Genomic DNA, 10,972 nt, shown 5'->3' with positions numbered 1-10,972 from the left:
ATGTCCTCCTGGCGCTTTGCTGCTTTAACTTCCACAACCAGAGGGCGAGGTCTTTCTTTGTGACTGTGACCTTAGAATCGTGCTTTTTACCCCTTTACTTTCTCAACACAACTTTCACTCAGTCTGATGTAGTGCAACAAAAATTACTATCAGTAAAGGTACAGAAACAGATGTAGTGCAACAAAAATTACTATCAGTAAAGGTACAGAAAAGGATGTGGTATGATTTCTAGGGTCCCGGGAAAATTTTAAGCCCCCCAACTTCAAGTAATCCCTCCCATTTCTGACTGATGACTGAAATGTCATCAACAAGGAGCAAACGTCCTTCAACATTTAGATACAGGTCAACCTGATGAGGTGACTTATATCTATTTGCACCAAAGGATGGTAGTGACGACAGCACAGGATGACCAAAGGGGAACAAGCAGCCAAGGACCAGGAAAGGAGGTTGGAAAGGGCTCACAACCACCCATGACAAACTAACAAAATGCCATAAATTGCTAAGGAATTTTTTTTTAATTTTTTACAGTGTATTTATTTATTTTTGAGAGAGAGAGACAGAGAGAGTGAGTAGGGGAGGGGCAGAGAGACAGGGAGAGAAAGAGAATCCCAAGCAGCCTCTGCATTGTCAGCACAGACCCTGATGTGGGGCTCGAACTCCCAAACTGTGAGTTCATGACCTGAGCCGAAACCAAGAGTCGGATGCTTAACCGACTGAGCTACCCAGGCACCCCCCCCCAAAAAAATTTTTTTAATGTTTATTTATTTTTGAGAGAAAGAGAGAAAGAGAGACAGAGCACAAGCAGGGGAGGGCAGAGAGAGAGGAAGACACAGAATCCAAAGCAGGCTCCAGACTCCCAGCTGTCAGCCCAGAGCCGGGCACTTGGCTCAAACTCACAGACCATGAGATCATGACCTGAGCTGAAGTCGGATGCCTAACCAACTGAGCCACCCAGGCGCCCCCCCCCCCCGCAATTTTTTTTTCATTAATTTGTGTCACAAGTAGAGAACGTCAATCACACATCCCCAAATTAGAAGCAGAGTTCACCTAGACCCAAGCTAAATGATTATTGTTTTCCGAAATCTCTCTTAGGGTATCTCTGGCCAGCCTCTAAGGTTCAGCTCTTCCCCACACTCACCACCTCTGCTTGGTTCCATGAGAAGACCAGAGTCTTTCCTTTGGGATTTCTTTGGGACATTGGTCTCTTGTGATCCCAGGATTCTCTTTCTCTTTTATTTTGTTTTCTGTCAAACATCTACTCAAGGAATTTTTGCTTTTTACCCTGGCTTCTATAAATTTTTATTCTAAAAATTCTTTTTTGTTTCCTGTTGGAAACCTTAGATTCTTCTTGGTTTGGGGGCACCTGGGTGGCTTAGTCGGTTAAGTGTCCAACTTCCACTCAGGTCATGATCTCGCAGTTCGTGATTTCAAGTCCCACGTCGGGTTCTGTGCTGACAGCTCGGAGCCTGGGGCCTGCTTCAGATTCTGTGTATCTCTCTCTCTCTCTGTTCCTTGCCCACTCGCACTCTCTCTCTAAAAAACAAATAAAGACTTTAAAAAATTTTTTAAAAAGATCCTTCTTGCTTTTTATCCAGGGAGATCAAGAAACATTTTTATTTTACTCATGAATAAATGGATACCCAGAAAAACCTGAGCATATTATGCCAAAAATATTTCACCAGTCAGTCCCAAGCAGTGAAGACAAAAGAAATAATTTGCTTCCACACTAAACATAAAGGGAGATAGGGATTGCAAACAGCCTATTTAGAGGTCAGACAGAATGAAGTGATTAAAATTAGAACCAGTGCCTTACTGGCAGTCGTTGGTATTCTGTGTCCTTTGTATTCCCTTGTAGTAAAACAAGAGATTTTAAAAACAGAAACTACACCCCAGGAAACAAGACCCATTAGGGGACTCTCACTTTAAATTTATGCTCTCCCCTTTTGGGTTCTCCCACTGTGGTTCCTGTTGCCACAGTTCCACTGTCCCCCATCATTTATCTAGTCGCCCTCTTTCTCTGGCTGAAGGGTGGGCACACCTGAAATTCAATTCCCTTGGCCCCCGGGCACAACTGAGAAAATCTGGATCTTTCAAAATTGTCTTTTTTTTTTTTTCATTGAAAAAGAAAAGAAAAAAGAAAAGAGTGTGACTATAAAGGGGTAGCATAAAGGAATTTTTTGTGGTGATGGAATAGTTCTGTATCTTGATTGCAGTGGTGATTATGAATCTCCACAAGTGACCACTTTATAATTTTATAACCTCACACAAGACCATCCCCGCACATTGTACCAACAGAAGTTTCCTGGTTTTGACATTGTGCTATAGTTACATAGGATGTAACCATTAGAGGAAATCAATGGGGGGGCACACAGGATCTCACTGGGTTATCTTTGCAACTTCCTGTGAATCTATACTTCAAACAAAAATGATTTTTTAAACATCATGTAAAAAACGACAGAGTTCATGGATTTGAGCAAAATAAATAAAGTTTCTCTACCCACTTTCAACAACAGATCATCCCTTCAGAAAATCAATAAGGAAATATTAGATCATATGGATCCAAAAAACATTTACGGAACAACCCATAGAACAGCAGCAGAATACACATTCATCCCAAGCATACATGGAACATTCTCCAGGATAGGTCACACGTTAGGTCACAAAACAAGTCTTAATAAATTTAGGAAGATTAAAATCATATTAAGCATCTTTCCTGACCACAATGGTATGAAACTACAAATCAATGACAAGAAGAAAACTGGAAAATTCATTGGTTCTTGAATATAACCAATGAGTCAAAGAATAAATCAAACCAGAAATCAAAAAACATCTTGAGACTAATGAAAACAGAAATACACTGGCGCCTGAGTGGCTCAGTTAAGCCTCTGACTCAACTTTGGCTCAAGTCATGATCTCAGAGTACATGAAATCAAGCCCCCGTGTGGGGCTCTGTGCTGACAGCAGGAAGCCTGCTTGGGATTCTCTATCTCCCTCTCTCTCTGCACCTCCCTCACGCTCTCTCTTTCTCAAAATTAATAAAGACACTTAAAAAATAAAACAAAATGGAAATACACCGTGCCAAAACTTGTGGCATGCGACAGAAGCAGTTCTAAGAGGGAGTTCACAGTGATAAATGCCTACATTAAGAAACAAGAAACGTCTCAAATAAACAACCTAACTTTATACCTCAACGAACTAGAAAAAGAACAAACTAAGCCTGAAGTTAGTTGAAGGAAGAAAATAACAAAGATTAGACCAGAAATAAATGGAGACTAAAAAGATAATAGAAAATGAAACTAAGGGGCGCCTGGGTGGCTCAGTCGGTTGGGCGTCCAACTTCAGCTCAGGTCATGATCTCACGGTCCATGAGTTTGAGTCCCACGTCAGGATCTGTGCTGACAGCTCAGAGCCTGGAGCCTGTTTTGGATTCTGTGTCTCCCTCTCTCTGACCCTCCCCTGTTCATGCTCTGTCTCTCTCTGTCTCAAAAATAAATAAACATTTAAAAAAAAATTTTAGGGGCGCCTGGGTGGCGCAGTCGGTTAGGCGTCCGACTTCAGCCAGGTCACGATCTCGCGGTCTGTGAGTTCGAGCCCCGCGTCAGGCTCTGGGCTGATGGCTCGGAGCCTGGAGCCTGTTTCCGATTCTGTGTCTCCTTCTCTCTCTGCCCCTCCCCCGTTCATGCTCTGTCTCTCTCTGTCCCAAAAATAAATGAACGTTAAAAAAAAAATTAAAAAAAAAAAAAATTTAAAAAGAAAATGAAACTAGGAGCTGATTTTCTGAAAGGATAAACAAAACAAACAAACCTTTAGTTAGATTTACCAAGAAAAAGAGAGAGAACTCAAATAAATAAAATTATAAATGAAAGAGGAAACATTACAACTGATACCACACAGATACAAAGGATCATAACAGACTACTGTGAACAACATATAGCAATCAATTGGACAACCTAAAAAGAAATGCATAAATTCCTACAAACATACAATCTACCAAGACTGAATCATGAATACAAAATGTGAGCAGACCGATTACTAGTAAAGAGATTGAATTGGCAATCAAAAACCTTCCAACAAACAAAAGTCCCAGGACCAGAAGGCTTCACCAATGAATTCTACCAAATATTTAAAGAAAATTAACACCAATACTTCTCAAACTTTTCCTTTTTGAGGGAACACTTTCAAACTCATTTTATGAAGCCAGCATCACCCTGATACCAAAGCCAGACAAGACACTGCAAGAAAAGTTCAGACCAAAACCCCTGATGAAGAGAAATACAAAAATCCTCAAACAAATAATCAACATTAAAAGGATTATACAGCATGATCAAGTGGGCTTCATTCCAAGGATGCAAGGATGGGTCAGCATCCACAAATCAGTGTAACACACCACTTTAACAAAACAAAGGATAAAAATCATATAAGCATCTCAATAGGTTCAGAAAAAGCATTGACAAAATTCAACATCATTGCATGATAAATACCTCTCAAACTGGATATAGAGGGAATGTACCTCAAAACGAATAAGGCCATATGCAACAAGTCCATAGCTAACATCATACTAAACAGTGAAAATCTGAAAATTTTTCCTGTTTTTTTATTTTTTTAATGTTTATTTGTTTATTTGAGTATTATATATATTTTTTATTTTATTTAAATCCAAGTTAGTTAATGTATAGTGTAACAATGATTTCAGGGGTAGAATTTAGCAATTCATCACTTACATATGACACCCAGTGCTCCCAACATGTGCCCTCCTTAATGCCCAACACCCATTTAGCCCATCCCCCCCCATCCATCACCTCTCCAGCAACCCTCAGTTTGTTCTCTGTATTTAAGAGTCTCTTATAGTTTGCCTTCCTCTCTTTTTATCTTATTTTTCTTCCCCTTCCCCTATGTTCATCTGTTTTGTTTCTTAAATTCCACATATGAGTGGAAATCATATGATATTTATCTTTCTCTGCCTGACTTTTTTTGCTTAGCATAATACACTCTAGTTCCATTCATTTTGTTGCAAAGGGCAAGATTTCATTCTTTTTGATCACTGAGTATTTTTCATTGTATATATATATATATATATATATATATATGTGTGTGTGTGTGTGTGTGTATGTATACCACATTTTCTTTATCTATTCATCAGTCGATGGACATTTGGGCTCTTTCCATAACTTGGCTATTGTGGATAGTGCTGCTATAAACATTAGGGTGCATGTACCCCTTCAAAATAGCACTCCTGTATCCATTGGATAAATACCTAGTAGTGCAATTGCTGGGTTGTAGGGTAGTTCTATTTTTAATTTTTTAAGGAACCTCCATGCGGTTTTTCAGAGTGTCTGTACCAGTTTGCATTTCCACTAGCAGTGTAAAAGGGGTCCTGTTTTCCACATCCTCGCCAACATCTGTTGTTTCCTGAGTTGTTAATTTTAGTCATTCTGACAGGTGTGAGGTGGTATCTCATTGAGGTTTTGATTTGTATTTCCCTGATGATGAGTGATTTCAGCATCTTTTCATGTGTCTGTTAGCCATCTGGATGTTTTCTTTGGAAAACTATTCATGTCTTGTGCCTATTTGTTCATGGGTTATTTGCTTTTTGGGTATTGAGTTTGATAAGTTCTTTATAGATTTTGGATACTAACCCTTAATCTGATATGTCATGTGCAAATATCTTCTCCCATTCTGTCAGTTGTCTTCTAGTTTTGTTGATTGTAGAGGGTTTTTTTTGAGAGACAGAGAGAGAGCGTGTGAGCACATGCCCATGGGAGAGGGGCAGAGAGAAAGGGAGACAGAGGATCTGAAGCAGGCTCCCTGCTGACAGCAGAGAGCCCAACGCAGGGCTCAAACTCACAAACCATGAGATCATGACCTGAGCCAAAGTTGGATACTTAACCAACTGAGTCACCCAGGCTCCCCTGAATGCTTTTCCTCTAAAATAAGGAACAAGACAAAGATGCCCACTCTCACCACTTTTATTCAACATAGTACCAGAAGTCCTAACCAGACTGATTAGTCAAGAAAAAGATATAATGGGGCGCCTGGGTGGCGCAGTCGGTTAAGCGTCCGACTTCAGCCAGGTCACGATCTCGCGGTCCGTGAGTTCGAGCCCCGCGTCAGGCTCTGGGCTGACAGCTCAGAGCCTGGAGCCTGTTTCCGATTCTGTGTCTCCCTCTCTCTCTGCCCCTCCCCCGTTCATGCTCTGTCTCTCTCTGTCCCAAAAATAAATAAACGTTGAAAAAAAAATTAAAAAAAAAAAAAAGAAAAAGATATAAAATGAATTCATATTGGAAAAGAAGTAAAATTGACTCTATTTGCAGATGACATGAAAACATATAGAAAAACCCTTAAAATCCGACCAAAATAAAACTGTTAGAGCTAATAGATAAGTTCAGTAAAGTTGCAGGATATAAAATAAATACACAAAAATTACTCGTGTTTCTATAACTAACAACAAATTATCAGAAATTAAGAAAACAGTCTTATTTACAGTAGCCTCAAAAAGAATAAAATATTTAGGAATAAATTTAACCAAGAAAGTGAAAGACCTATACACTGAAAACTATAAAACACTGATGAAAGAAAATGAAGAAGATACAAATAAATGGACTAGAAGAATTAATATTGTTAAAATGTTCCTACTACCTAAAGCCATCTATAGACTGAGTGCAATCCCTATCAAAATTCCAATGGCATTTTTCACAGAACAGAAAAAAAATCTTAAAATTTGTATGAAGCCACAAAAGACCCTGCGTATCCAAAGCAATCTTGAGAAAGAAGGGCAAAGTTGGAGGCACCCAAGGAGGCAGTTCCTGGTTTCAAACTATATTACAAAGCTATAATAATTAAAACAGTATGGTATTGGCATAAACACGGACACACAGATCAATGGCAAAAAGTAGAGAACCTAAAAATAAACCCACACGGATGGCCAACTAATCTTGTAAAAAGGAGCCAAAAATTGGGGCGCTTGCGTGGCTCAGTTGGTTGGGCATCTGACTTTGGCTCAGGTCATGATCTCACGGTTCATGAGTTTGAGCCCCACATTGGGCTCTGTGCTCACAGCTCAGAGCCTGGAGCCTGCCTTGGGTTCTGTGTCTCCCTCTCTCTCTGCCCCTCCCCTGCTCACACTGTATCTGTCTCTCTCCTTCAAAAATAAACATTAAAAAAAATTTTAATAAATTAAATAAATAAAATGGAGACAAAAACATACAATGGAAAAGGATAGTCTCTTCAACAGATGGTGTTGGGAAAACTGGATTGCCATATGCAAAACAATAAAACTAGACCATTATCTTACACCATACACCAAAATTAACTGGAAAAAAAGTCTTTAATCCTAAGGACTTAAACATGAGACCTAAAACCATAAACCACCTAGAAGAAAACATAGAAGGTTAGCTCTTTGACATTGGTCTTGGCAATGACTTTTTTTATTTGACACCAAAAGCAAAGGCAACAAAAGCAAAAATAAGCAAGGAGGACTACATCAAACTAAAAATCTTCTGCTCAGGAAAAGAATCCATCAATAAAATGAAAAAGAAAACTACAGAATGGAAGAAAGTATTTGCAAACCACATATCCAATAAGGGGTTAATATCCCAAAAACACAAGAACAGCTACAACTCAGTGGCAAAAAGGGAAATAACTCAATTTTAAAATGGGAAAAGGACCTGAATAGACATTTTTCAGAAGACATACCAATGACCAACAGGTGCATTAAAAAGTGCTCAGTGTCACTAATCATCAGGGAGATGCAAATCAAAACCACAATTAAATATCACCTCACATCTATTAGGATAGCTATTTAAAAAAAAAAAGATAACATGCTGGCAAAGATGTGGAGAAAAGGGAACACTTGTACACTGTTGAGAATGTAAACTGCTACAGTCACTATGGAAAACAGTATGGAGATTTCTCAGGGAATTAAAAATAAAAATATGGGGGGGGTACCTGCCTGACTCAGTCAGTAGACAGTGCATTTCTTGATCTCGGAGTTGTAAGTTCGAGCTCAACATGGGTGTAGAAATTACTTAAAAATAAACATATTTTTTAGCAAATAAAAAATAAAAATACATATGATCCAGCAATCCCTCCTCGGGATATATATTCAAGAGAAACCAAACTATTATCTCAAAGAGATGTCTGTACTTCAATGTTCTTTGCAGCATTAATCACAATAACCAAGATATGGAACAACCTAAGTGTCAAGAGATGAATGGATCAAGAAAATATGGTGTCTATTACATACAATGGAATATTATTCAGCTTTTTAGAAAAAGGAAATCCTGTCATTTGTGACAACGTGGACAAATCTGGAGGGCATTATGCTAAGTGAAATAAGCCAGACAGAGAAAGGCAAATACTGCATGGTATGGCTTATATGTGGAATCTTAAAAAAATTAATTAATTAATTAATTAAGTCAAACTCATAGAAACAGAATAGAAAAGTGGTTGCCAGGGGTGAGGTGTAGGGGAAAGAGGGAGAGTTTGGAAAAAGGTAAAAGCTTTCAGTTATAAGATGAATAAAGTCTGAGGAGCTAATGTATAACGTGGTGACTATAGCTGGTAACACTATAGTGTATAATTGAAATGTGCTAAAAGAGTAGAACTTAAAGTGTTCTCACCACCCAAAAAATATTTATAAGGGTAAATATGTGAGGCGATGAATTAATTAATGTGACGGTGGGGGGGGAACCTTTCACAGCATACATGTATATGAAATCATCACATTGCATACCTTAAATATTTTACAATTTTGTCAATTATACCTCAATAAAGTTGAAAAAATAGTTTTCTCATATTTTTAGTTCAAAAAAAACCAGGTATGCGGGAAGCATAAAGTCACATCTCCACAGAAGAAATTGCTGATTCTAGGAATCATACTAAAAGCAAATTTTGAAGGTCTCAAAATTCCACCAGCACCTTCTGGTCTAGCCCGGTTTCAACTAGGTTCCTTCCATCAAGTCCTCTTGGACTCTGGGCACCTTCTATTCTCCCTGGCATGAGAAACTGATCCACCAGTCCATTTTCTTCTGACCAAAGTGTGACCATTGACCTGCTTTTATTTTTTTTTAATTTTTTTTAATGTTTATTTATTTTTGAAGGAGAGAGAGAGACAGAGTGTGAGTGGGGGAGGGGCAGAGAGAGAGGGAGACACAGAATCCGAAGCAGGCTCCGGGCTCTGAGCTGTCAGCACAGAGCCTGATGCGGGGCTCGAACCCACGAACTGTGAGATCATGACCTGAGCCGAAGTCGGACGCTCAACCAACTGAGCCACCCAGGCGCCCCTGACCTGCTTTTAAAAAGTTGTCTTGTCTTGGGGCGCCTGGGTGGCTCAGTCGGTTGAGTGTCCGACTTCAGCTCAGGTCATGATCTCGCGGTCTGTGAGTTCGAGCCCCGCGTCAGGCTCTGGGCTGATGGCTCAGAGCCTGGAGCCTGCTTCCATTCTGTGTCTCCCCCTCTCTCTGCCCCTCCCCCGTTCATGCTCTGTCTCTCTCTGTCTCAAAAATAAATAAAACGTTAAAAAAAAAATTTTTTTTTTTAAAGTTGTCTTTTCCTGGGGCTCCTGTGTGGCTCAGTCAGTGAAGCATCTGACTTTGGCTCAGGTCATGATCTCACAGTTCGTGGGCTCCAGCCCCACATCAGTCTCTGTGCTGACAGCTCAGAGCCTGGAACCTGCTTCGGATTCTGTGTCTCCCTCTCTCTCTGCCCCTCCCCGACTCACACTCTGTCTCTGTCTCCCAACAAAATTAAAAAAAAATTTTTCTTTAAGTTGTGTTTTCCTGAGTTTCAGGTGAAGCAGACATACGTCATTCCCAAGTGACGTGTGAGGCAGTCTGACTGATACCCTTTAAATCACAGTGCATGATTCTCTAGGCCTTGGTGACGAGTCCTTCCTGGCTCTAAAGTCTCTGAGGATGATGCATTTAGAACCCCTCTCTGCCATACACCCGAAGTAATGATCTTGTAGTAAAGTTTACCATGCAAAAACCATAACCATCCTACTGCATAAGGCAGCAACAATGAGGGAATTCTGCCCAGATGAGGCAATGAGGGAATACCCCAGCTCATTAGCAAGGGAAAAACCCAAATAGAATGTTGATTCTGGCCTGGATGGGCTTTCTTTGTCTGTTATTTGTCGGATTCCAGGCTACCTGTTTTCCCCTATTATTTCAATTATTTCTCCTTTGATTCTTCAGATCTTCAGTTACAATTCTGGTTACTTCAACATGTGTTAACCTCCAGTCTAAGGTCAACTGTTGAATTTAGCCCTTTTGGTCTATGAAAAACGAAAGTCCTTTCTTGATGGGCCCCAAATACACACCTTTTGTGTAAAACACACACACACACTTTTTGTGTAAAAACAAAACCAAAAAACTGGTGTCCTAAAAGCCTCACGTCCCATCAAACAGACCGGAGTCTTCCTGAACTCCTACTTTTACTCTCAGCCTGCGGCCTTCATAAGACACCCAGTTAGGGCAACTGGCACCCTAAGACAGGCCTCCTGTCCACAGTTTTAAAAATACAAGTCTCAGGGGTGCCTGGGTGGCTCAGTCGGTTAGGTGTCCGACTTGGGCTCAGGTCATGATCTCACGGTTTGTGGGTTCGAGCCCCGTGTTGGGCTCCGTGCTGACGGCTCAGGGCCCTGAGCCCGCTTCGGATTCTTTGTCTCCCTCTCTCTCTGCCCCTCCCCCGCTCGCACTCTGTCTCTGTATCTCTCAAAAACAAATAAACGTTAAGAAAAAAATACTAGTCTCAATTGTGTGGTCGTTTTTCATTCCTAATCCATCTTGTGGGGAGGAGGAAGGTTGTGTTGTTTTTGTTTTTGTTTTTAATTTTCACTCCCTTGTCAAAGAATAGAAGGGAGAGTCTTTAGGTCCATCCATCCTCACCAGAATTTTCAGCTATAATGTCATGGCACAGAGTTTAATCCAGAGAAGGCATTGTTGCCTGACTGACAACTGATCAAAGCCACGAG

This window comes from Lynx rufus, unplaced genomic scaffold (assembly GCF_022079265.1).
Source record: "Lynx rufus isolate CCGP_SWC_20201006 ecotype Redwood Valley unplaced genomic scaffold, mLynRuf1.p SCAF_7, whole genome shotgun sequence".
NCBI classification, from domain to species: domain Eukaryota; kingdom Metazoa; phylum Chordata; class Mammalia; order Carnivora; family Felidae; genus Lynx; species Lynx rufus.
The sequence above is the reverse complement of the archived record's forward strand: the minus strand, read 5'-3'. Positions refer to the sequence as shown.